The 27,824-nt window shown below is 39.1% G+C and overlaps 2 protein-coding genes across 7 annotated transcripts in view; one reads left to right on the top strand and one right to left on the bottom strand.

The window, feature by feature from the left end:
- Nucleotides 1-5,171, bottom strand: part of TRPC5 (transient receptor potential cation channel subfamily C member 5) — a 256,603-nt gene extending 251,432 nt beyond the window's left edge. Inside the window, exon 1 of one of the 2 annotated variants that reach the window (XM_082716419.1) lies at nt 4,240-5,171. The gene's annotated coding sequence lies outside the window, so the exon portion shown is untranslated. The remainder of the gene's footprint in view (nt 1-4,239) is intronic. The other variant, XM_082716418.1, reaches the window with a different exon arrangement.
- A 153-nt stretch (nt 5,172-5,324) lies between these two features.
- RTL4 (retrotransposon Gag like 4) overlaps nt 5,325-27,824 on the top strand; it is a 365,948-nt gene continuing 343,448 nt past the window's right edge. For all 5 annotated transcript variants that reach the window (XM_082716421.1, XM_082716423.1, XM_082716424.1 and 2 more), the window contains exon 1: nt 5,325-5,447. The gene's annotated coding sequence lies outside the window, so the exon portion shown is untranslated. The remainder of the gene's footprint in view (nt 5,448-27,824) is intronic.

The following is a 27,824-nucleotide window of genomic DNA, read 5'->3' as shown; positions in this document are numbered from 1 at the left end:
ACAGTGGGGAGTAGCAAGACCCAAACCCTCTCCATCCTAGCCTCTCTTTCCTAACCTTGTGATATCCTCACTATTATATAGAAGTTCTTCATATTATCTTCCCTACTGGGTTATAAGAGATGTGCTTGCATCAGCCTATTTTCTCAGATCCTTAAAAAAAAAAAATCTAGTGTGGGATTAATTGAAACCAGGTATCAAGGCTAAAGAATGGAGGCAGGAAATAACACTCCTCTTCCCCCCTCCCCTGCAAACCTTCCTTCTCAGACTCTACTGTGAAAACCATCTGCCTGTCTTTTCTGCTTCTTTTGTCTTAATTTTTCAGTAAGTGTGTGAATGCGTGTGTGTGTGCATTTATGGGTGCTGGTTCTGAGAATGGCTATACAAGGCCAGAACCATAGTCACTGGAATCCATCGGTTTCCATTCTCCAAAATAACAGAGTGCAGCATAGTCTGGATTTTCTAGATGTCTTGCTGTTGGTGGTGTGAGCTAGATCAGATAAGTGTGAGTAGTTAAATCTTTGTCATGTTTAATTCTGCCCTCCACCTGAATATGCTAGCTGGGCATATGCTACGTTTTCTTAGCTGCCAGTATAGAATTGTGTGTGTGTGTGTGTGTGTGTGTGTGTATTGGGGACAGGTAGAGGGTGAGAAGGCAAGTCACAAGGATATGGCAGTAAAGATGGTAAATATAAACATGACAAGAAAGTAGAGGGTTGTAATCTTGGCAAATGTGGTTTTAGTTTCCTCTTGACTTCCTGGAGAGATCTCTGGAGAGCTTTAGGAAATGTGTTCAGTACTAGCAGGCAGTCTTGGGTTCTGGCTTTGATTCTCTTGCTACATAGTTGTATGACTTTGGAAAGTCATATTTACTCTCTGGGCCTCAACTTCTGTGTAGGTAAAATGAGGGCATTGGGCCCTGCCCTGATCCCTGCTTGATTCCCACCATCAACTCTTCCTTGCAAAAAGCTAGGGCAATTGCATTGGCTACCAGCGTCTAAGTGCTAACCCCACAGTGAGTAATGGAGAACCCAACCTAGGGAACCTGCACTTTTTTGCTCTGTCCTACCAGCTTTTATTTCTTTTAGAAATCATCTTTTGTTGCTCAATCAAACATGATGCACATGTTGTGTATGAGACCACAGTTGAATCACTCAGGACTCCTTCTTTGTGATCAGGATGGGTCTGTTGGTCTTATGGCTCAGAGGACTTGAGAGACCCATCAACAGAAGGGAAGCTATGGAGTTTTAGAAAGAATGACATTATGAAAATCTCAGCTACTAAGCTCTGGGCTCACTGGCTAGCCTCAGCTTTGCCCTGATCTCGAACAGATGACTGCAATTTCTGCCTAGAATGAGGCATCCTTTCTGCCTATAGGATGCAAACTTTGTCATGCCCCTCTATGAAAACCTGGAAAATGACCAGGCCAGGTTAGGTTGGTGGCACGTTAGGCTGCAGGGTGCTTTGGGGAGAAAGGTCCTGTCCCTCATATTCCAGCTAACAGGAGGCTTCTGAACAGCTTAGTGTACTTAGCTAAAAACAAGCATGTTTGGCAGGAATAAAGCAGGTAGAGATCCTTTGGTGCCTCTCCTTCAGTGATAGAGCCATGGCAAAAGACAAATTAGAATATTTGAAAGTAGGCTGGAAAGAAATAGCATGACACATTTGAAATATCCATTCGATAATTAAGTAACTGAATGGCTCAGAGATTGAAATTTAATATGCTAAGGAGTGAAATGAAATGGCAAAAGAGAAAATGTACTCCATTGCTCCTAATTCTCTGGTTCTAAGGAGTTCCATTATTGTTTACTCAGGGTTTACAAGACAAATCGTATGCAATTTTAGCATGCTTCACATCAGAATCAATTATCTGGACTAATTCTCTCCTCAGCTAAGCAAAAGAAAGCAAACACCTGGATGGATTTCTTTCCACATGTTTCAAAACATCTTTGGGTTCTCTTCTGTCCCTCTCCTCTTCCTTCATATCTTTAATTTTCTGGCCCATCCTTCTCCAAGCCTGTATGGTTCTGTGTGTCATTCTGGTTGTGAATTCTAGAAAGAATGGAATCTTAGGACTGTGGCTCATATAGTTGGCAGAGATGAGAGATATTTGGTGCAAGTTTCTATGTTGAAGCATATACTGAAGCCAGAGGAACCTGTGACAACACATTTGAGGACTGTATTGGCTCTATATCCCTTCACTACCTACCTCCTTGTTCCCTGAGTAACTGTGGATCAGGACCCACCGTGGCAGCCAGATGCTCACATCACCAAGAACAGAGCAGAGACCTATGCCTTCCTTAGTCTCCATCCTTGTGGATGCTTTCAGTTTTTCCCCATTATGAAATTGCCAGTTCTTCCCTACCTGTCTGCAACCCGATCTTTGCTATTTATGGGTAAGTATAATTTTAACCCATCTAAGAAGATATTTGCTTATGATTGCCTAAAAAAAGTAACAGAATGGGCGCATTTTCAGATCCTACTTGAGTAATCCTCATTCTGTTCTGTCTCTAAGCAGTGAGCATTAGAACAAATTGCCCAATACAACATAAACAGTTTCACTTAATGTAGAATCTGTTTCTCTCATTTGCTGAGTTGGAAGGAGGTAATTCATTATATTCCGGTAACATAGTAATAAATAGAAAGTTTAACACAAGAGCCTGGGTGATTTGGAAGCACAAATTCAAACATTCCCCTCCCTGCTACAGCAGCACAGAGCCCGTATTGTATGGGGTTGATCTGAGTCCTTGAAAAAAATATACACACGCGCGTGCACACACACACACACACACACCCCATGTGAGATATATATATATATATCTCCATCCATGAGAGCAGCATCTCCAAGGAATCAAAACATAGATTTCAAGTGGCATTGAGTTTTCCTTCAATCTTGCAAACAGAGAAAGAGCAGCTCCTCTTGACCCTGTGGGTTTCCTTTATTTCAGGCTAAATATTTGCTTTGAAACCACTTGCTACTATGTGAATGTATTTTCATGCCTTTTGAGTTACAATAAGCAGATTTTAAAGAGTGAGTGAAAGGTACTATTTGGCACCATTTATATCTCAGCTTTGTAAGAATCTATGGGAAAGGAGACATGATATAAATCATCTGTAAAACACCAACCCCCCCCAAATCCAGTCTGAGACAGACAAAAGACAATATTGAATGCTGATATACAAACTTGTCATATTTGCTAAATGCCACGAAGATAAATTATATGGCAATAGACAAGTGGGTCTGGGTACCATATCAATGTAGTAATTTCTCATTTGAAGTAGGGCTGACACGCATGCACAATCTCTAAAGGGAGCATTATTGATTCGTCTGTGTCTCTCTTACTCATATAATAAACTCGGGTAAAGTTCACAGATTCTGTCTTCCAAGCTGGTTTCTTGGCTTCAGGCTTTTCATGAAGGAGTGATAACCTTGCTAGCCACTCAGGCATCACAGCATATCTGACTATGGCCAGAAACCCAGTTTGGCAATGGGGAAGAAGCTCTTCTCATAGTCACATTCTTAGAGTCCATGGAGAAATACCAGTATCTGCAAATACAGCTCAGTACCCCTGTGTGTGTGTGTGGGGGGGGGTATGATAATGTCCAAGTCAGTATATGTGTTTGGAGGGAGGGGGTGTCTACTTTAGAGCAGAGATCTGACTGAGGTCCCCCCATTTGAATTTCCTAGTTCATTTAAGGAAGCCAGGAAAACAAATCTGGTCATTTCTTAAGTTTGAAAGATACAAAACAGAAAGAAGGGTAAATGGACTCTCATGAGTTCACCTCAGGTCTCCGCATCTTAAAGTGGGTTTGGCAACAAGGCCAGTGTCCTAATTCCCATGCCCGTCTACCTCCCAGGTGGTTTTTGAGGAAGCCTGGGAGCAGATTCTTACCTGCCTGATATCTACCCAGGGATGGAGCAGATCACTGACTAGGGTAGGGCAAAGCTCTGGTGCAGGACAACATCCGGAAAGAAACGATTCTTTTGGAGATTGACAAGAGCCACCTTTCCTGACACCCCTAGAGCTTTACCCCATCTCATCTCTCTCCCTGTGTCCAAAAAACAATCTGTTGCTGGCTTTGCTCTGCACCCCACTACCTCAGCCTACAGCCCGACAGCCAGCGCCTCCCAGTCCTCAGCATCCCAGCACCCTCACTTAACCCGCACCTCGCCATCCCTTACGGCTGCGCTCCAGCGCTTGAGCAGCGAAGCTGAGGGCACAGGGCCTCCTGTCGACTTACCCCGGGGCCAAGTGGTTTGTCCGGATCTGCGTGCTCTGGTGTCGGCGAACCAGGGCGCGCGGTGCGGCCGCCTCGCGGGACTCGGTCTTCGGGCGGCGCGCAAAGAGCAGCCGCCTGGGACAGCCGCGGGCCTGGAGGCTGCCGGGCTGTGGGCAGCCGAGCACAGGGAAAGGGGCGGGGTGTGGTGAGAGGCGCGAGTGCGGGCTCCTACCTTGGTTTTTCCCTCCGCTCTTCAGTTATCCCTAAACTTCCCAGTAGCTGGCCGGCCCTCCTCACCTTTCGCCTCCGTCAGCGCCCCGAAACTCTTCACTCCACCCGCCCCCTGCCTGTTCTCTCGCTTCTCCGGGCTGTAGGACCCAGCCTGGGCCGCTTCAAACACACGCACTCTCTTAGCGCAGCCAGCCACACAATAAGAGCCAGGGAAGAAACTGACACGGGCAAACTGACAGGGGCGGCCGACACGGGACTGTGAGCGGGGAGAGAGAGAAGAGACGGGGACAGAGAGACAGGGAGAGAGAGCCACAGAGAGAGAACCGCATTTACACTCTCACATGCACAAACGCACACTCAAGCTCCAGCTGCCAGGTAGCGGCTGGCGGGAGACCCCGCCACCCCTCCAAATCTTTCTCGACTAGAGGTTTCTGTCCCCTTCTGCTGCCGCTTCTGGAAAATGCTGTACAACGAAGGGGAGAGAAAAGCAAAGAGGGGTGGGGAGGGGAAAATCGAGGAGGTGCGCTCCTTTTCTCCTCCCCACCCCTAGCTCCAAAAATGTCCAACCCTGAGCTCTTTTCCCTTCTATCTGCTCCCGGCTTCCCTCTGCTCCTCTTCTCCCTTTCTCCCTCCCTTCGGGTGTCTGCGAGCTGCGGAGAACCCGTCGCGGTTGAGGGGTGTGTGTATGTGTGTGTGTGTGTGTGTGTGTGTGTGCTGTGTATGGGGGTGGGGGGAGAAAGCTGCGGATGGCGAAAGCACCTCTCACCTCCCCCAGCCCCGGCCGAGGCCTCACACACCCCCAGCTCCCGGCAGGGGCGGGCGGGGCGGGGCGGGGGAGGCGGGGAAGGGGGAGGGAAAGAGGGAGGACGGGGCAGCCTGCAGGGGCAGCAGCTACTGCCGTCTCTGCAGCTCGGTGGCCAGGGGTGGAAGGAAGCCGCAGCCGCAACCCCAAGTCACCCCCCGCTGCCCTGTCCCACCGCCTCATCTCTCCCCCCTCGGTACGGAATTTTCTGTTTCGTTCGTATGCTCTCTCTGGGCCTCCCCCTGCCCTGGGTGGTGGCAGAGACTGGGGGGCTGAGCGCGGGTGCGGGTAGAGGGGACCGGAATGCCTCGGGGCGGTTGGCTTGCAGACTCTCTTTTTGCCCCTTGGCTTGAGTACCCCCTGCTTTGGACAGTGACACCCCCACCCCCACCCCTCACAGCCCAGGCTCTGTGCTGGCGGTGGTGGGGCTGCACTGGCATCCACCAGTCATCCCGGGGGAAGGGGAGTTGAGCCAATGAGAGCGTGGGCTAGCGGCTGGTGGACAGCCGGACAGCGGGACAGTGGGACCCTGAGTCGCCAGGGGCTGACCTGGGGTCATCTGGTCTGGTTTTAATCCCTGACGGATTTAGTGTAACCCAGTGCAGGCAGCCCGGGAACTAGCCAGAATCTCACACTGTGTCCTTCTCACCCTCAGGGTCGGTCTCCCAAGACCAGCCTAGATTGAAAGGAGGTGGGGAGTGGGGACGGATAGTGCTATTGTAGGATGTGGGAGTAAGTTGCTTCGTGGTGGCAGTGGCGTCTATGTGGGGAGGGCAGTGTCACCGGACACTTGGGAGACTCGCTGATTTTTGTACCTCTGTGTCCCATGAGCCCTCCCCCCATACTCTTACACCCCAAATGCAGATCCCCTTGAAGCTTCCTGGGGACAACTGAATGGCTCCACGCCGCCACCCCCCCCCCCCGCCCCCAAGCCTGAGACTACTACCTGCAACCTGCAGGCACTTAGGTCCACTAGCTGGCAGCGTCTTGTAGCCCGACCTCACAGCCCCAAAGCTCGGCGGCTTTGTCTTTTTTCTCCCTCATTTCCTCTCTTCAGAAAGGCGGGGGTGCGAGGCTCTCTGTCTTTTGAACGCTGCACTGGTACTTGAAACCCTTTTCCCTACGCATTCTCAGAGTATTCTGGAGTTCAGAGAATGCTCCACTGTTCTTCCAGGTGTTGCCTGCGCGCACACTGTGAGCTTGAGTTGAGCTCTAGAAGGAGCCAGAACCTTCTGCCCTAAGTAGCCGAGTGTTCCATTGCCTTATCATTGAAGCTTGACATCCTTATGTTTAGTGGGAGCCCTAGCAACTCTCCTAGGCTACCCTGGGAAAGTCCCTCAGGGCACCAAGCAAGAAACGTTTTTCTGTTGTCCTCAGTCCCCTTCAGCCTGAGGTGGCCCAGTATTCTGGAGAATATTAAGCTCTGTGTGGGAGCAGGTCATCTGAGAAAAGTATTGCCTTGGGGGATGTAGAGTTTGTGTCTGTGTGTGTGTTTGGGGGATGGTGAAGATGGACCCCCCCATAGGGTTTAAACACTTCAGGAAGTGTTTCTAAACATTGGGCAATGATATACAAGAAAAAAAAAGTCACTTGATTCTGGAAACCTTTCTGCCTTTCTCCCATTCAAAGGCAGTTTTACTGTGGCCAAAATCCTCAAGTGCAGAGCTTCCCAAACAAGCGAGGTCAAGGTTGTGATTAATCTGGTTCCTCTTTTGGCATGAGGGGTCAGTAAGAGAAGTGGCTCTGGACAAGACCTTGGACAAGTGGGGTGTCTCTTTTTCTCTGACCAAAGTGTGGTCTAGCTGAGCATTCCACCCAAGCCTAAGATGCAACAAGAAGCAGTGCCCAGGAAGAGAAGGAGAACCCTATTCTTGTGAGCCTGCTCCTTCAAAGGCCTTATATACAGTGCAATTGATAGTGGGATTATGGGTTTTTTTGAATTTTGATGCTTTTCCAGTGGATTGTGGATAAGACCCCAAATTTTCTTCTTGCACTCACTCTACCCTGCTAACCTCTTCAGGAGATCAAGGATATATAATCTCTTCCAAAGTTAAAAACACCAAGCAAATGTCAGGCACCACCATGTAACTTCTAGGTCAAACTCACTGGAGGGTCTCTTAATGCAGTACGCTGACTTGGGCAGGAACCTAAGCTTGCCTCAGTTGCTTGTCAGCCTTGGAGCGGGGGTGCTCATCTTCTCTGTGAATATGGAAATATTCAAGTTTTCTTTTCTCTCTCTCTTTTTTTTTTAAGATTTTATTTATTTATTTGACAGATAGAGATCACAAGTAGGCAGAGAGGCAGATAGAGAGAGAGGGAAGCAGGCTCCCCGCTGAGCAGAGAGCCCGATGCGGGACTCAATCCCAGGACCCTGAGATCATGACCTGAGCCGAAGGCAGCGGCTTAATCCACTGAGCCACCCAGGCGCCCCGAAATATTCAAGTTTTCTACTTGGTAGCTGAGAATGTATGTCTGATTGAACTATCCTAGGGCAGTTTGCAACCAAAGGCTATAACTGCAGAAGTGGTTCAAAACCAAAAGTGGAAGTGAGTATGAGTAATGGAGGCTAAGTCTACCTGGCTTTTAGGGGAGGTTAGCTGCCTAATGTCCTGGCCTATTCAAACACCATCTGGATATGACTTCGTAATGCAATTGAGACTTCAACACTCATGGGCGCTGTCTTTACTCTTCTCACAGCCTGGACTAGAGTGGTAAGTGGAACAAGTAGATCAGAGTTTGGTGTAGTATCAGAGACACAGTGAGATTGATGTGAGAGACCCAGAGAGTAAAGGCATTTAAAATCTTTTCCCCCTTAAGCAGGATTTCTCAATGTAGGCAGTACTGACCTTATGGGGCCATGTGGTTCCTTATTGTGAAGGGCTGTCCAGGCATTATACACTGCTTAGCAGCATATCTAGCCTCTGTCCACTAGATGCCAGTAACACTCCCCACCTTTTGACAACCCAAAATATCTCCAGACATTGTCACATGTCCCCTAGGGGGCAGAATTGGCCTCCCCACTGAGAACCACTGCCATTTAAAGTAGTGTCCTACCTCAAAGATGGTATTTTACCTTAATTCTCCCCACACAGCCTGTCCAGATCTTGTATTGAACAGAATCTCCGAAAGTATGGAATAGCTTGTGAGGAAACAGCATAACAGAGAATTCTGACAAATTGAAAAACGTTGACAAATGATTACATTCATTGTTATATTCATTGTTATATTCAACATGGAACTTCTGTTGAGTACTCACTATAAGTAGGGTGTTGATTATAGCAAAGGCCTGTAAAGGCACAATTCCAGCCTTCAATATACTAAGAAACTATTGACCTTTATGTCCCTAAAGGGAAAGGGTTACAGATTTTCATGGATAACCCGTTCCTGGATTGAATCCAACCCAGATTTCTCCTCCTTTTATTTTCCTTTGTCCTCAAACAGTGACTTACTCTTTAAGGTTCTGCCTTAGGGAGATTGCTCTTTGTCTTGCTAAGCACCATAGCTCTAAGTTTAATTTTTTGTGACTTCTCTTTCTGTGACACACAGGACACCATAACAATGTATCCTGCATTGGCATTACCACAGCATCACAAAGCCTTTAACAAATTGAACAGTTTGAAAGGCAGGCTTTTATTTACAAAGGAAAGGGCTTCTAGTCACCTGCACAGTAGAGAAATACTCAGCAGTGGCAAAGACAAAGGACAGGAATGGAATGGAAAAAGAGAGGATTCTTAAAATTCTGTGGAGTGTTGATTGTAGGTTTTAACTCAGCTGTCTCTGTCTCTTGTTGCCCCAGGAAGTCAAAGAACACTAATGTGAGTTGTAGGATCCTGCTCAGGATTTCAACAAAGGAAAAGAGAGGAGGAAGTGGGAGTATCTGTACAAAATCAGCTGAGTGAGTGCCTGACTTTGAAAAGGAGTTTCTGGTGAGCCAGACCTATACCAGGGTCACTTGCTTTGAATAAGTCCTAGGTCAACACAGTGCAGATATAGATGGCAATATGTCACTTGTGAAAATCCAACACAGGCACTACCAATCAGGACATTTAAACTTTATATATTCGTGAATTACTATTCTCTGGCCAAGGCTAATTCTTTGTTTAAGTGAAAGTTTTGCCTGAATTGGAACCATGAATGGCTGTAAGTAATTGAAAACATATTTCACGTTTCAAAAGGGTGTTCAAATTCTTATATCATAAGAGGTTCCCTGTAATCACAGCATATGGCCTCAAATAGTGATTCATCTTAATAAAAGAAGTGCAAACAGAATTGTACTTCATGGATTAGGTAAGGGCTTTGCTGTGCCTACCATTAATAGGAATGCAAATGCAGCTAGCCCTGGGCAAATTTATAAAGTGGAATTACTACATCACAGAACATCTAGGAAACACTGGGCCTTGCCTAAGTGACAGAGACAAGACCCCAGTCAAGTCTTGCTGCCTTGTGACTGACTCTGTGTGTGGTCTCAGCAAGGGCAGGTTTAATCTTTATTCTGCTTGCCCCCATCCCCTTAGCTTATTAAAAACCTGCCCTCACGGAATGATATGATCTGCCCTCATCAAAATACCAGAATGTTCTCACTCTCAGGAATAGCTCTGTCTTCAGCCTTTTTTTTTTTTTTTCCTTGTTGTCAAGAAGTAAAGCCTCTATCTACTTAGTAAGGAAAGTGAAAGCATGAGGGCATGGTATTTTTTTTTTCATACAAAGACTTCCTGAGAGATCTAAAAGTGCCCTAGTTGCAGGTCAGGCTTTGTAAATATGTGGGGGACCGGGTAGGACAGAGAAAGTTTGTTTCTCTTGCCTTTTCAAGAATAGGCGATTTTTTTTTTTCAGGAAGGGCTTGGTACAAAAATGAAATTTTTAATTTGAGTATTTTTCTCTGGAGGATTGGTTGGTGTGAAGGAGTATCTGGTGAGCTGTGCTTTATTCTTGATCAATGACACACATCCTTAATGGGCAGAGTAGTGAGGAACTAGCTATGAAAGTCTCTTGGAGAGTGGGTCCTATAAGAATATGTAAGCTTTGGAGTCAACAGACTTTGGTTTTAATTCCAGCTCCATGTCTTATTAGTTGTAAAAGAAAAAAAAGCTATAATTTTGATCAAGTTTGATGATTTTGTATGAATATTTTATGCTTTTATTTCTTATATTTAGGTCTTTGATTAATTTTGAGTTAATTTTTGTTTGTGATGTGAGATTGGGGGTCACTTTCTTTTTCCTTTCTTTCTTTTTTTTTTTGGATCTGGATATCTGGTCCCAGAATCAGCTGTTGAGAAAAATGATTCCTTCTCCATTAGACAGTCTTGGCACCTTGTCAAAAGTCATTTTGCCCATAGATACATGGGTTTATTTCTGGACCCTCAATTTGTTTAAAAATATATTTATTTATTTGAGAGGGAGAGAGCACATCCATGAGAGTGGGGGAGGATCAGAGGGGGAGAGAGAAAGAGAATCCTCAAGCAGACTCCTCACTGAGCCTGGAGCCCAGTGTGGGGCTCCATCCCAGAACTCTGAAATCATGACCTGAGCTGAAATCAAGAGCCGGCCACTTAACCGACTGAGCCACCTAGTTTGCCCTGGAGCCTTAGTTCTATCCCAGGTGGGTTAATTTGTCTATCTATGTTCCAGTATTGCACTCCTAATTACTGTAGCTTTGTAGTGAGTTTTGAAATAACTAAGTGTGAGACCTCCAAAATTGTTCTTCTTTTTTCAAGATTGATCTGGGTATCCAGGGACTCCCACCTCCATATAAATTTGAGCATCAGCATTTCCATTTCATCAGAAAAGGCCATTAGGATTTTAATTGTGATTATACTGAATCTGTAGATCACTTTGAAGAGTACTTCCATCTTAACAATAATGTCCTCCAAGTATGACACACAATCATTCCACTTATTTAGGTTTTCTTTAATTTCTTTCAGGAGTACTTTATAGTTTTCAGTGTGTAACTCTTGTTCCTCCTTGGTTAAGTTTATTCCCAAGTATTTTACTCTTTTTGATGCTATTGAAAAATTAAATTGTTTCCTTAATTTCCTTTATGGATTGTTTATTCCTAATGTACAGAAACATAAGTGATTTGTGCACATTGATCTTGTATAGCCTGTCACTTCGTCTAATTTGTCCATTAGCTCTAATAGTTGGTTTGTTTATTCTTTAGGATGTTTTCTGTGTATAAGTTCATACTGTCTGTAAGTAGAGATAGTTTTATTTCTTCCTTTCCAATTTGGATTCTTTTTATTTCTTTTTCTTGCCTAATTGCCCTGGCTAGAACTTTTGTTCCAATATGGAACAGAAGTGAAAAAGTGGGTATTCTTGTCTTATTTCAGATTTTAGAGGAAAAGATTTCAATTTTTTTGTAATTGAGTATAAAGTTATCTGTGAGTATTTCATAAATGCCCTTTATCAAGTGGACAAAATTGCTTTATATTCCTAATTTTTTAGGGTTTTTATCATGAAAGGGTGTTGAGTTTTATCAGATGTTCCTTTTTTTTTCATTAGTAGAAATGATCATGTAATTTTTCCCTTCATTCTTTTAATGTGGTATATATTACATTGATTGATTTTCTTGATTCAACCTTACATTCTTAGGTTAATTCCCATTCAATTATAGTATATAATCCTACTAATATACTGCCGAGTTCAGGTTATAGTATATTATTGAGGATTTTTACATCTGTATTCATAAAGGATACTGGACTATAGTTTTGCCTTTTAAGGTCTTGGTCTTACTTTGGTATCAGAATAATGCTGATCTCATAGCATGAGTTAGGAAGTATTCTCTCCTATCTTTTGGAAGAGTTTAACAATGATTAGGTTTAATTCTTCTTTATTGATAGAATTCTTTATTGATAGAATTTATTGATAGAATTGATAGAATTCACAAGTGAAGCCATCTGGTGCTGAGCTTTTCTTTGAAACAATTTTGATTATGGAACATTTTTGATTACTGACTGAATACCTTTGCTTTTTACAGATCTTTTCAGGATTTCTATTTCTTCTTCAGTTTTGATAGTTCATATTTCTAGAAATGTTTCCATTTTATTTCCAGTTATCTAATTTCTTTGTATACAACTATTTAATTTTTTTCTTATACCTGTTTTATGTTTATACGATTGAGAGTAAAATGTCCCCACTTTCATTTCTGGTTTTAGTAATTTGAATCTTCCCCCTTTTCTTAACCTGTTTAATGAAATATTATTAATTTTGTTGATATTTTTAAAGAACTACACTTTGCTTTGTTGATTTCCTCTTTTTTTTTTTCTATTCTCTGCTTTATCTCTTCTCTAATCTTTATTATTTCCTTCCTTCCACTAACTTTGGGTTTAATTTTTTTTTAGTTCCTTAAAGTGTAAAGTTAGATTGTTGATTTGAGTTACTTTTTTTAAAGATTCTATTTATTTATTTGACACAGAGAAAGAGACAGCGAGAGAGGGAACACAAGCAACAGGAGTGGGAGAGGGAGAGGGAGAAGCAGGCTTCCTGCTGAGCAGGGAGTCTGACATGGGGCTCGATCCCAGGACCCTGGAATCATGACCTGAGCAGAAGGCAGACACTTAATGACTGAACCACCCAGGCGCCTTGAGTTCTTTTTTTTAACACAGATGTTTGCAATGTAAGTGTCCCTTGGAACACTGCTTTCATTATATCACATGAGATTTGGGGTGTTGTATTTTCATTTTTATTCTTAACGTATTTTTAAATTTTCGCTTATGATTTATTCTTTGATACTTTTGTTGTTTGAGAGTTTGCTATTTAAATTCTATGTTTGTGAGATTTCCTGTTTTCCTTGTCTTATTGATTTCTATTTCTAGCTTTACTCCATTGTGATTGGTGAAGATACTTTCTATGATTTCAATATTTTAAAATTTGTTGAGATTTGTTTTGTGGTCTAAACATTTGTTGGGTGGAGTATTCTGCAAATATCTGTTCCATCTAGTTGGCTTATAGTATTATTCAAATCTTCTATTTTATTATTAATTTATTTTGGTCTCATTTTTCTATCCATTATTGAAAATGGGGTACTGAAGTCTCCAGCTATTATTTTAGAACTATTTCTCCCTTAATTCTTGAATCATATATATTGGGTCTCTGTTGTTTGGTGTATGTATATTTATATTGTTAGATCTTCTTGATGAATTGAACCTTTTATCAGTAAATAGTATTTTTCTTTGTCGCTTACAAAAATTTTTGACTTAAAGTCTATTTTTTCTGTAATTAGTATAGTCACTCCAGCTTTCTTTTGGTAGCTATTTGCATAGAATATCTTTCCATTCTTTCACTTTCAAAATCTTTGTATTTTGGCTCTAAAGTGAGTCTCTTAAATGCAGACTATTCTTGCATTATGTTTTTTGTTAAACCTATTCTACCAATCTCTGCCTTTTAATTTTAGATTTTAATCCATTCACATTTAAAGTAATTACTGATAAGGAAGAACTTTTTATTGCCATGTTACTATTCTTTTTCTATCTATCTCTTTTGTTTCCTAATTCCTCCATTTATACCTTTTTTTTTGTTTAATTTCCCTTTCTGCTTTGGCATTCTGTATGGTAAATGACCATTATGGGAAAATTAATAATCTGTTCTTCATATATTTATGCAATAACTATGAAACAGAAAACCCTCACTTGCCTCTATACCTACTTTCTCATCTTCTTTCATAGGCATGCAAATAAACTTCTCTGGTTTCTACCTCTTATAGCCATACTTATCTACTTAAATGTTCAACCATCAGTTCAAACTCAGTTCTGAAATGGACTACTTTCCCCCAGAAAACCCATTTTATTTTAATAAGTAAAATATAATCAGGAATTTTTATTATTTTGGTCCTCCCAACTTAAGTTTATTGTGGATTCTTCCCTCTCCCTTGGGCCTCCACTTCCATAAAATCATTAACATCTATTGGCAATTTCTCCTTGTCACTTGGATTTGAGGGAAAAATTCCAGACAAAGGTCATAGTATGTGAGGATTTCTGGGCAAAACATGATATGTTTTAGGAAGACAAAGAAAATAAAAACAGAATATTCAGAGGCTAGATTATGCAATTATATAAAATCATGTGATGACTTGTCATGCTAGAGACTTTGAAATTTATCCCAAGAAAAATGAAAAGCCATTGAAGAGGAGAGTTATGTGACCAGGAATCCATGTTAAAATGATCACTCTGTTTCGATAGAATGGATTAGAGGAGAAGAACAATAGAGGCAGGAGGATTAGCTATGAGGGTGCGGAAATAATATAGGAAAGAAGTAATGGTGGCCTAGAAAAAGGCAGTCACAGTCAGGTTGTAGAGAAGAGGACAGAGTCATCAGATAGTTATTAGTGATGAATTGACTGTAATGGGTGAGGAAGAAGAATGTGTCAAAGACCATTTCCAAGCTTCTGGCTTGAGCAAGTAGGTGAATAGTGATACCATTTTACTGAAGTGGGAAAACTGATAGACATATTTGAGAGGAAGAATGTGGGTTCAGGCAGGATAGGAAGAAATTAAGATGCCTGTGAGACATCCAAGAGGAGATGTTACAGAGTTGATCATATAAATCTGGATCTCCAAAAAGATGTCAAGGTCGGTGACAAGATTTGAAATTGTCAGCATGTGCATAGTATCTAAAGCCATGTGATTTAATATCACCTAAGGAGAGAGTATAAATAGAAGAGGGCAGAGGGCTAAGTTGGTGTAGTCCTCCAACATTTATAGATCAAACAGTGAAATAAAGGCCACAAAAGAGACTGAAAATACTAGAGAGATAGGAGGAAAATCAGAATAGTGTGATATTCCAATAACAGTTGAGGGTGGTAGCCAAAGGATAAATATTTCAAGAGGGAATTCAAGAGAGTTGGCAGAAAAGAGGAAAAGAAAGAGGGATTAGTTGGGGCATATGGAGTCAAGTGAGGTTGGTTTTCTTTGTTTATTTTTAAGATGAGAGAGCCTTTGAGATGTTTAAATCATGATAGGAAGAATCCAATAAAAAAGGAGGGAAGAAGAAATGAGATAATCAATATAGTGGAGTCCCTAAAGGGTACAGAATTAGCTTTAGAGAGGAGGGGGGCATCTTTTCTACTGTAATATAAATGAAGGAGGAAAAAGCATCAGTGTGAATTAAGATAAGTTTGTAGATTTCATGGTACAAAGGTGGGATAGTTTCCTTCTGACCTTTTTATGTTTTCTGTGGAGTACTGGGAAATGAGACCATTTATTGAGAGGAAGGGCTCAAGGTGTAAGGGTATGGAGGTTTAAGGAGCATGTAGAAAATAATTTTGAGAACGGGAGATCCACTAAGTGTGTAAATTAGAACCACCAGGCACTGTTGAGAGCAAATTGGTTTTCTTCTAACCCTGCTCAGCAGACTGAGTGCAGATGCAGAGAAGGGAGATGGTTAAATTATTCAGGATTTTGCTAAGTGGGTGTGATAGAATTATTGTGGATCCAATGAGTGGGGGATGTGATGGATGGTTGAATCCAAGCTCCATGCAGAGAGAAGGCAAGTGGAGGCTATGGTTGTGGTTAAAATAGAGGGCTCAATGAACAGGTGGTCCCAGTGAGGTTGAAGAACTTCATTGTCTTGATAATGAAGTGCACACAGCAGAAGGATAGAGAGACTTGTGGTAAGAGAGTGGGGTCAGAAATTAATTTTAGAGAAGGAGTGGTTTCTAGCCTGACAAAGTCAACGGTGTGGCTGTGAGAGTGGATGGCTGAGGTACAGTGAAGGAGGAGAAGATAACTGGAAATAGAACTGAAGGATTAGGCTGTTGGTTGGATCATCCATACAGCCATGGATGTCACTAAGGGTGATGGCAGAAGTTGGTGTGTAGACAAAGCTGAAAACCCAAAATTTTCAGTGAATGGAAGAGGGTGGGGATGGTGGTGATAAAGTGACTGGGAATTTGGTGTATAATAAGAATGTTAGAAGTCTATTTAGCAGAATGGTATGAGTTTTAAAGTATCAGGGATTATATAGAATCTGGAGTGAGACTGCCTGAGCTTAAATTCTGATCCCACCACAGAGTGATGATTGTGAAGTTATATAATCTCTGTGCCTCAGTTTTTTTTTATTTGTAAGGTGGGAATGATAATATTACCTACCACATAGGTTTGTTAAGAGATCAAATAAGTTAAAAGCCGAAGAATATTTAAAATAGCATCTGCCCTGTAGTTATATTTTTATGTAGTATCTTTCTTTACATAAGGCTGGGTACTCATCTCTGATTATTTTCAGATATAGGATCTCAACCACCTATAGACATCCCATTTGTCAGCCTGAGTAGTTTTATTTTTATCATCTGTGACCCACTCTTACCAAGGCTATGTTCAGCAATGAGGTCATCAGATTTAACCAGGTCATCAACAGGGAGGCCATGTTTTCTGAAGCCCACTTTGTTTAGCAAGAGGCTGATGGGGAATATATCAGTTGTGTCCTTAAAGTTGTTTTGGTAATGAATGTCATTAGACTTATAAGCAGAGTGACCTGACAGGAGCTTCATCAGTGCCTTCGAAGCCACATTAAATAATGTGGTGTAACCACTACAAATAAACATTTTCCTATTTGGGAACTAGAAACCAGCCAGCAAGACCCACAGTATAAGAGCCTCACACTGCACAGGAAAGCAATGTAGAGTGGGACGATGAGAGGGTAAAGCCATTCCCAGGGAAATCCTCTGTCAGAGACAGTTACATATCCCTATAAATACTTAGTAGTCCTAGAGGGTAAAGCTGGAGGATATATCATCATGATTTGACATTTTAATGCATGTCCAAAGCAAGCATTTATTCTCTAGTTCCCCCCATCCCACCCAGATATGCCAATATCAGATGATTCTAATAGAATCACAGGTTCAGATGTGGAAAAGGCCTTAGGATTGAGGTGTGCATTAATGATAAATGTTATATAACAGGCTCAGTGGATTATGATTTCTTGAATAGTTGGAGGAGGGTGGGAACTCTGAATCCAAATAATACAACCATCCCTACCCCTACTCTCCTATACACTTGTTCTTTCATTTAACAAATAGTTATTGATTGGGATATATCAGTAAACAAAGCAAAGATTCCTGCTCTTATGCAATTTCCAGGAGGGGAAAGGTAGAAAAGAATACATAGCAGTGTATTTGACCAAAATAATCATGGTTATTTATTCTAAAAGTGTTGAGTTACTTCCTTTTTTTCTACCAAGATGACACAGGACTATATTGAAAGAAAAACAACATGCCAACAAAGCATGCTGATTTTTCTCCCATTTCCCCAATAAGTACCTAGTACTGAAAATGCAGTTTTTAAAAAAAAGATTTTTATTTATTTATTTGACAGGCAGAGGGGTGGGTGGGGGAGCAGGCTCCCCGCTGAGCAGAGAGCCCGATGTGGGGCTCAATCCCAGGACCCTGTGATCATGACCTGAGCCGAAGGCAGAGTCTTTAACCCACTGAGCCACCCAGGCGCCCCTGAAAATGCAGTTTTTATGCGTCTCTAAATGAGTTCTTTGGAAAAGGTCTGGTAAAATAACTATGAGCACTTCTGGCCCATCTCGGAGACACATCTCCACAGTAGTGAGTGCCTTAAGTCAGAGGTGGAAAGGTAGAATTTTAGACATTATTGGGCTGGGAGGGTGTAGGTGATGTGAAGACCAGGAATCTTCATTCTGGCCATGGCTATGGGTTCCTTTTTTAAGCCAGACATCATGTTAGATTCTAGATTTAGGAGTAAGACAGTTCTTGGTTTCAAGAAGGTTTAAATCTGTAGGAGAGAAATAAACACTGCAAAAGATAATCACAACATGATTAGTGCTGTATCAGTGGTGTGGGCAAAGTGGTGGGATATGTATAGAGGAGAAAGAACAACTAATCACTAACTCTGTGGGAGTCTGGGAAGGCTTCATGGAATAGGTGCTATTTTAACTGGAGATTGAAAGATTAATGAGAGTGTGCTGAAGAAAGAATAGAGAGAAGATTTTCTCTGCAGAGGGAACGACATGTACAAAAATAAGAAGCCGTGAAAGGATTTACCGAAAGCACATTTTCTAGTCATGTGAGAACTCTACTATAGCTGGAGCATAGGAAGTGTGTGGGGAAGGTGTGGGAGGGGATGAAATGGAAGAGGGAGTGTGTCAGATTGCCAAGGAATTGGGCAGTGCAGAATCAACAAAGATGTTTTCAAAGCAAGGTGGATATGTAATCAAATATTTTTGGTTTTATTTTTCAGAGAATGGGATTGATAGCTTTATGGAGGATGAAGGAGAGACTAGAGGTGAATGGGGTCAGGGAACTGTTTCCATAGTTCAAATAAAGGACAATGAACATCTGAACTAATGCAATAACTCTGATAGAAAGGATGGAAGAAAAACTTTTGAGGTCAAATTGGTAAGATTTGATAACTAATTGGAAATACACGTAAAGCCCAAAGAAGAGTGAAGGATCATGCTAAGGTTGGTTGTGTCTATATTAACCAAAATGAGGTATATTGAAGGAAACAGGCTTAAATGGGATTAAGATGAATTCAATTTTGAGACAGCTGTGGGAGATTCATCTAGGTGGTCGGAAATGTGGCTCTGGGTTTCAGAAAGAAAACCAAAGCAAAGCAAACCAAACTAAACAAAACACAGTATCTTAAAAAACAAGTGTGAAGTGTTCTAGAAAGATAAAGTATAGTGAAGATTGAAAGCAGACCAAGGGAATTCAGCAATAAAGAGACATTAACAAGAGGGATTTCAGTTCAGTGGTGGGAATATTGGTTTGAAGTTTAAATGAGAAAAGTTAAAAACAAAGAGATTGTCAAATAATAAAAAGAGTAAAATTAATACCAAATGAATTAAAAAAGCAAGGCATAATAAATTAGTTGGGGAAAAAAGCATTATTTTTTCTTAACAAAAGCTAATATCTGCAATAAACTGAGGCATGAACTTTTATGCACCACCTAGTGTAGCATGACAGTTTATAAAAAAAAGCTATTAAAGGAATAATTGACAAAATATTGATCATAGCGGGAGATACTGACCTACCTGTATTAATCAGAATTACTTTTGGCTGCGTGTAAGGAAAAAACTACAATAGCAGGGGCTCAAACTGGATAAAGTCTTATTTCTCCCTTATGGGAAGAATTCTTGGTATAGATATTCCAGGGCTTTATGTCTTGCTGTTCAACCATCATTAGTGTATTGCCTTATAGTCCAAAATTTTTGCTTGAACTTCAGCTATCATAGCTACATGCCATGTAGGAGAAAGTTGAAGAGGAGCTTTCCCTGCCACACACACTTACATCACTTACATCACAGTAGCCAGAAAGTAGTCAGTTGGGAGCTGCAAGGGAAGCTGGAAAATATGGTCTTTTATTTGGGTGACATTATGCCCAGCTTAAAGTCAGACAGGCCTCTGCTATCACGAAGAAATTAAAGAATGGCTGTTGGGTTGACAAGTAGCAGTCTGTGCATTATAATTGTCTTAGTCATTGACAGATCAACTAGACAAAGAAGAAATTAGTAAGTTCAACTTTATACATATTCTATATCTACAACTTGGCGTACTACACAGAACACACATTTTTACTAAATGCTCATGAAACTTTTACAATAATGTTTTCATATTTAAAAGACCACAAAAGAAACTTAAATATATTACAAAAAGCAGAGGTAGTTTAGGTCATAATCTCACATTCTCCAATCACAAGTCAATGTGCTTAGTTATTAAAATCCAAAAGTAAATACATAAACAAAATCAAAGCAGGCAGAACATTTAGGAAACTTTCTCTAATAAATAATTTTTGGATCAAAGATAAAATCAAAACTTCAGTTACATATTATTTATGTAATAATGATGAGTACAACATAGTAACAACTTAGAGAACACTCTTAATGTTTTATTCAAAGAAAAATCCACATACTTTCTTTTGTCAAAGGAGAAAGATAAATCACAAAGCTAGAAAAGGAAAAAGAAAATTAGGAAGGCATGAGTAATTATTATAGATGAAAAGAAGAAAATAGAAACCCAGAAAAACTGATAAGTAAGAGTAAGCATCAAATGTTGAAATGCCGCATAAGTTGAAAAATCCTGATTTACTCTTGAAATCAAGAGTAATCAAGAATATAAGAGGAAATAAAGAAGAAGGCACAACATTAGAAATATTATGTAGTTGTCCAATAGTGTGCCCTCAAAATTCAAGTTCATTCACAATGTCAGAGTGCGACCTTACTGAAAATACAGTCTTTGCAGATGTAATTAAAGTGAAGTCATACTGAATGATCATGAGCCCTAAATCCAATGGCTGGTGAGCACCCAGAAGAGGGGGCAGACAGAATGACACACACAGTGATTGGTGGACACACAGAAAAACACAAAGAGACACAGGGAAAGGGGCCACGTGAAGATGGAGGCAGAAACTGGAGTTATGCTGATACAAGCCAAGGAATATCAGGAGCCCCCAGGAGTTGAAGGAAGCAAGAAAAGATTCTCCCTTTAGAAACTTTGGAGAAAATAGCGTCTTACAGAAAATTGATTTTAGACTCTAGCTTCCAAAACTGTAAGAGAATAAATTTCAGTTGTTTTAAGTCATCCAGTTTGTGGTATTTTGTAATGGCAGCCCCAGGGGGGGGGGGAATATATATATATATACATATATATATATATATCTCAGCTTAAAAAACTGAGGGCTAAATATATTATAGGGACTGTTCTAAGTGTTCCACATGCTTGCATATATTAACTAATTTCATCCATACAACACCTGGGAAAGGCGCTGAAGCAGGTGCTATTTTACAAATGAAAATATTGAGAGTGTAAGTAATTTGCCTAAGTTAAAGGATTCAAACCTACGTAGATTGATTTCAGGGCCTGGGGTCTAAATCATACAATTAACATCTTCTCAGACATAGTGTAGACATTATTGGAGAGAGAGAGAGAGAGGATGTTATATATTTAAAATCTTGAATCTTGAGGAAAGTTATACAAATTGACCCAAGAAAGGTAGAAAGTTAGAAACTATGGAAAATGTTGTCAAATAACTATATATATGTATATATATATACACACACATATATATATAGTTATTATACACACACACACACACACATATATATATATATATTTTTTTTTTAATTTTTTTTTTAACTTTTTATTTTTTATAAACATATATTTTTATCCCCAGGGGTACAGGTCTGTGAATCACCAGGTTTACACACTTCACAGCACTCACCAAAGCACATACCCTCCCCAATGTCCATAATCCCACCCCCATTTTTTACCACAAAAATGTTGTCAAATAGCTATATATAGAGACACATATATATATAGTTATTATACACACACACACACACACATATATATATATATATATTACCACAAACCAAACAACAAAACAAAATAAAAACAAAGAGAAATAATACTACACAGAGTTTCATGGGTGAGTTCTTTCAAACTTTAAAAAAAATTTGTGGGGGGGGAATTTAATTATGTACTCTAAAAGTTTAAAAACACTATACATTAAATATTATAGATAAATAGCATTATTTCCTTAGATTAAATTACTGAAAGTAGAACTGCTCATTTTTAGACTTTAAATGAGCAGTTCTACTTTCAGTAATTTAATCTAGGGAAATAATGCTATTTATCTATAATATTTAATGTATAGATACATTAATTATATTCATAATATTATTTGTAATTTGGAAGCAACCTAAGCATGAAATGATAGGGGATCAACTGGGAAAATTATGGTTTACCTTTAAAATAAAATATAACACAGGCATTAAATATAATAATATTAAGCTCTTAGTTATAGAACTGGAAATATGTTCTTTTTAATTTTTCCCAGCTTTTTTGAGGTATGATTGACAAATAAAAATTATATATATTTAGGTTGTACAGCATGATTTTCAAGGTGTACAAGTGATAATTTTATATATATAGTAAAATTATTACAAATATTACTCAATTATTATAATTATTTACTTAATTGTTATAATTGAGTAAATTAACACATCAATCACTTCATATAGTTACCATTTTTGTGTGTGTGGGGAGAACATTTAAAATCTACTCTTAACAAATTTTAAGTCATTTTATTGTAATAAAATATTATTAATAATAATTACCATAGTGTATATTAGACATCCAGAACTTATTCATCTTATAACTGAAAGTTTGTATGCTTTCACCAATATCTCTCCCTCCCCTGCCACCCCCACAACCCCTGGAAACCAGTGTTCTACTCTCTGGTTTTATGAGATTTACTTTTTTAGATTCTACATATAATTGAGATCATACAATATTTGTCTTTTTGTTTCTGGCTTATTTTAGTTAACATAATATCCTCCAGGTTCATTCACATTTTTGCAAATGGCAGGACTCTCTTCTTTTTTATGGCCAAATAATATTACATCATGTGTATGTATATCACATTTTCTTTATCCATTGTTTTATGACATTTAAGTGGTTCTATATCTTAGTTATTGTGAATAATGCTACCATGAACATGGGAGGGCAGCTATATCTTTGATATATTGACTTCATATCTTTTGGATACATGCCCAGAAGTGATATTGCTGGATCATATGGTAGTTCTGTTTTTCAACTTTAAATGAACATCCATACTGTTTTCCACAACTGTACCAATTTACATTCCCACCAAGAGTATACAAGGGTTCTCTCTTCTCCGCAATCTCACCAACATATTTTTTTTATAATAGGCATCTTAAGGTATGAGATGATATTTCACTGAAGTTTTGATTTGCATTTCCCTGGTGATTACAGATGTTAAGTACCACTTCATATACCTGTTGGACATTTGTATGTCTTTTTGAGGGAAAATTGTCTATTTAGTCATTTGCCATTTTTTATTCAGGGTATTTTTTTTTTTTTTTGCTTTGAGTTGTGTGAATTCCTTATATGTTTTGGATATTAACCCCTTATCAGATATCTGGTTTGTAAATATTTTCTTCTATTCTATAGGCTACCTATTCATTGTATTAATAGTTTCTTTTTCTGCACAGAAGTGTTTTAGTTTGATGTAGTCTCACTTGCCTATTTTTGCTTTTGTTGTCTATGCTTTTGGTGTCATACCCCAAAATTCATTGCCAAAACCAATGATAAGGAGTTGTTCCCCTATGTTTTCTTCTAGAATTTTTATGGTATCAGGTCTAATAGTTATGTCTTTAATCCATGTCCAGTTAATCTGTGTGTACAGTGTAAGAGTAAAAAGTCACTCTTTTCTATGTGGATTTCCAGTTTTCCCAGCACCATTTATTAAAGAGACTGTCCTTTCCCCACTGTGTATTCTTGTCAAAGATTAGTTCATCATATACATGTGGGTTTATTTCTGGGTCCTCTATTCTGTCCCATTGGTCTGTGTCTGTTTTTATGTTTGTACTATTCTGTTTTTATTACTATAGCTTTGTAATAGAACTTCAAATAAGGAAGTGTGATGATGCTTTTAGCTTTGTTCTTCTTTCTCGAGATTGCCTTGTCTATTTGGGATCTCTTGTGATTCCACACAAATTTTAGAATTTTTTTTTCCGTGAAAAAAACACCATGGAATTTTGATGGAAATTGCATTGACTCTGTATATTGCTTTAGGTAGTATGGACATTTTTACAGTATTAATTCTTCCAATCCAGGAACATGGGATAGCTTTCTTTTTTTGTGTCTTCAATTTTTTTCATCAATGTCTTATAGTTTTCAGTGTATAGATCTTTCACTTCCTTGGTTAAATTTATTCCTAAGCATTTATTTTTTTTTGCTACTATTATAAATGGGATTGTTTTCTTAATTTTTTGATAGTTCATTGTTAATATATAGAAACATAACTTATTTTTGTATACTAATTTTGTATCCTGCAGTATTACTGAATTTGTTTATTAATTCTAATAGTTTTTTAATGGAGTCTTTAAGTTTTTCTATATATAATATTATGTCATTTGCAAATAGAGACAATTAACTGTTTTCTTTCCAGTTTGGGTGCTTTTTATTTCTATTTCTTATCTACTTTCTCTAGCCAGGACTTTCAGTACTATGTTGAGTAGGAGTGGTGAGACTGAGTACCCTTGTCTTTTTCCTGATCTTCGATGAAAAGCCTTCAGCTTTTCACCATTGAATATGGTGTTAGCTATGGGATTGCCATATATGGAAACATATTCCTGTTGTTTTACTTTGTTTTCTCATTTTCATTAAGTTTTTAATTTTACTTCCAGTGCAGTTAACATACAGTGTTATATTAGTTTTAGGTGTAGAATAGTGATTCAACAATTCTATACATTACTCAGTGTTATCATGATAACTGTATACTTTAATCCCCATCACTTATTTCATCCATCCCTCCCCACCCTCTTCCCCTCTGGTAACCATCAATTTGTTTTCTACAGTTCAGAACCTGTTTCCTGGCTTGTCTCTCTCTCTCTTTTTCCTTTGTTCATTTGTTTTGTTTCTTAAATTCCACATGAATGAGATCATACAGTATTTGTCTTTCTCTGACTGACTTATTTTGCTTAACATTATTCTCTCTAGCTCCATCACATTGTGGCACATGGCAAGATTTAATTCTTTTTTATGACAGAGTAATATTCCATTATATATATTATACAGATAATATATATATTATACAGATAATATATATATTATAATATATATATTATCTGTATAATATATATAATGCGATTTGCAAATAGAGACAATTTAACTGTTTTCTTATATAGTATATATGTATATTTATATATATACACATATATATATGTATATTTATATATATACACATATGTACATATATATATATATATGTGTATATATACATACCACATCTTCTTTATCCATTCAACTATCGATGGACTTTTGGGTTGCTTCCATAATTTGGTTATTGTAAATAAGGCTGCTATAAACATAGGGTGCATGTACCTTTTTGAGTTGGTGTTTCTGTATTCTTTAGGTAAATACACAGTAGTGTGATTACTGGATCATAGAGCCATTCTAATTTTAATTTTTTGAAGAACCTCCATACTGTTTTCCAGAGTGGCTGCATCAGTTTTCATTTTCACCAACAGTGTGAGAGAGTTCCTTTCTCTCCATATCCTTGCCAACATTTGTTCTTTCTTGTGTTTTTGACAGGTATAAGGTGATATCTCATTTTGTTTTGATTTGCATTTCCTTGATGATGAGTGATGTTGAGCATCTTCTCATGTGTCTGTTGGCCATCTGGATGTCTTCCTTGGAGAAATATCTGTTCATGTTTTCTACCCACTTTTTTAAAAAAGATTTTATTTATTTATTTGACAGAGAAATCACAAGTAGGCAGAGAAGCAGGCAGAGAGAGAGGAGGAAGCAGGCTCCCTGCTGAGAAGAGAGCCTGATGCGGGGCTCGATCCCAGGACCCTGAGATCATGACCTGAGCTGAAGGCAGAGCCTTTAACCCACTGAGCCACCCAGGCGCCCCTTTCTACCCACTTTTAAATTGGATTATTTGGTTTTGGGGTGTTGAGTTGTATCAGTTCTTTGTATATTTTGAATACTAACTTTTAATCAGATATGTCAGTTGCAAATATTTTCTCCCATTCAGTAGGTTGTCTTTCAGTTTTGTTGATTCTGGCTTTGCTGTACAGAAGTTTTTTATTTGATGCAGTCCCAATAGTTTATTTTTGCTTTTACTTCCTTTGCCTCAGGAGACATATCTAGAAAACTGTTGCTATGGTCCATGTCAGAGAAATTACTGTCTGTGTGCTTTTCAAGGATTCTTATGGTTTGGGGTCTCACACGTAGGTCCTTGATCAATTCTGAGTTTATTTTTGTGTATCGTGTGAGAAAGAAGTCCACTTTCATTCTTTTGCATGAAGCTGACATGTTTCCCAACACCATTTCTTGAAGAGACTTTCCCATTGCTTATTCTTGCCTCTTTTGTGAGAGACTAACTGACCATGTAATTGTGAGTTTGCCTCTGTATTTTCTATCCTGTTCCATTGATCTATGTGTTTGTTTTTGTGCCAATACCATATTGTTTTGATTATTATAACTTTGTAGTATAATTTAAAATCTGAAATCGTGATACCTCCAAGTTTGTTTTGGCTATTCTGGACCTTTTGTGGTTCCATCCAAATTTTAGGATCATTTGTTCTAGTTCTTTAAAAAAAATGTAGTTTGATAGGGCTTGCATTAAATCTGTAGGCTGCTTTGGGTAGTATGGACATTTTCATGATATTTGTTCTTCAAGTCCATGAGCATGGAATATCTTTCCATTTGTGTTGTCTTCAATTTCTTTCATCAGTGTTTTGTAGTTTTCAAAGTACAGGTCTTTCATCTCCTTGGTTAAGTTTATTCCCAGGTATTTTATTATTTTCGGTGCATTTATAAATGGGATTTATTTCTTCAGTTTATTTTTCTGTTGCTGCATTATTAGTGTATAGAAATGCAACAGATTTATGTACATGGAAATATATTCTTGCAAGAAGCTGGTTCCTGAACACTATGGTGATAATTATCTATTGCTACATAACAAATTATACCAAAACTCAATAGTTTCAAACAAAAACCATTTGTGGTATCATAGTTTTCAAGGGTCAAGAATATGAGAATTGCTTACCTGAGTGGCTCTGGCTCAGAGTCCCTCACATATTTCCTGAAAAGTTGTTGGCTAGGACTATGGTCATATCAAGACTTGACTGTGGTTATATCAAGGCTTGATATGGCTTGTAGAATCCACTTCCAAATTCACTCACATGGTTGTTGTCATCTCTTGGTTCCTCCACTGCTATTGGTCAGAGGCATCTTTTCCTTACTGTATAGGAAAACCAATAGCTGCTGGAGTGTTTCCATGGCATGTCAGCTCACTTCTCCTAGAGTGAGTGATCGAAAAGAGCATAGAGACAGAGACAAAGAAAAAAAAAACCCACAGTCTTCTTTAACCTAATCTCAGAAATGCCATACTATCATTTCTGTCATCTGATATTTGTCAGACAGACAAACCCTGTTACAATGTGGGAAAGAACTACACAAGGGTGTGAATACAAGGAGGTGGGAATCATTGGGGATCATCTTCGAGGCTCACTACCACAGCAAATATGGATATGTTTGTGTGTATGAAGATGGGGAGGAAAAAGACATCAAAGTATCAAGACTATCTCTCTCTGCGTGTTAGGATTATGGGTATCTTTAAAGTATATTTTTTCTTTTTTGTCTGTTTTCCAATTTTTTATAGTGGCCACAATTATTGATTTTCAATGAAATCAGCAACCAATCAATCCATTTTATTAAAGAAATCAATGGGAGACAGGGTGGCACAGGAGAGAGAAGGGACCATTAATGGAGTTCTGGTGAATATGGAAGGAAGTGCACTCCAGTGTAGAGGTGGCCATTGTCATAATCATAGGAGTGATAATGAAAAAATATATATGTGAAAGAGCTGGCATTGGATGTGAAAATGTGTGAGTCTTGGAAAGGAGGCATTAGCTTTGGCCATGACAGCCTTTAATTTGAGTGGGGGAAACATGGGCCTCTGAAATATGAGAGGAGGAAAATATGGTTGCTATTATTAGAAGTATTAGAGTGTTAAGGAAGGAAATTTGATGGATTTCACACTTAATGATACTTCCCCCCCCCACCCCCGATAAAGGAAGCAAGA

This window comes from Mustela nivalis (assembly GCF_964662115.1).
Source record: "Mustela nivalis genome assembly, chromosome: X".
In the NCBI taxonomy this organism is placed as follows: Eukaryota; Metazoa; Chordata; class Mammalia; order Carnivora; family Mustelidae; genus Mustela; species Mustela nivalis.
The sequence above is the reverse complement of the archived record's forward strand: the minus strand, read 5'-3'. Positions and strand labels throughout refer to the sequence as shown.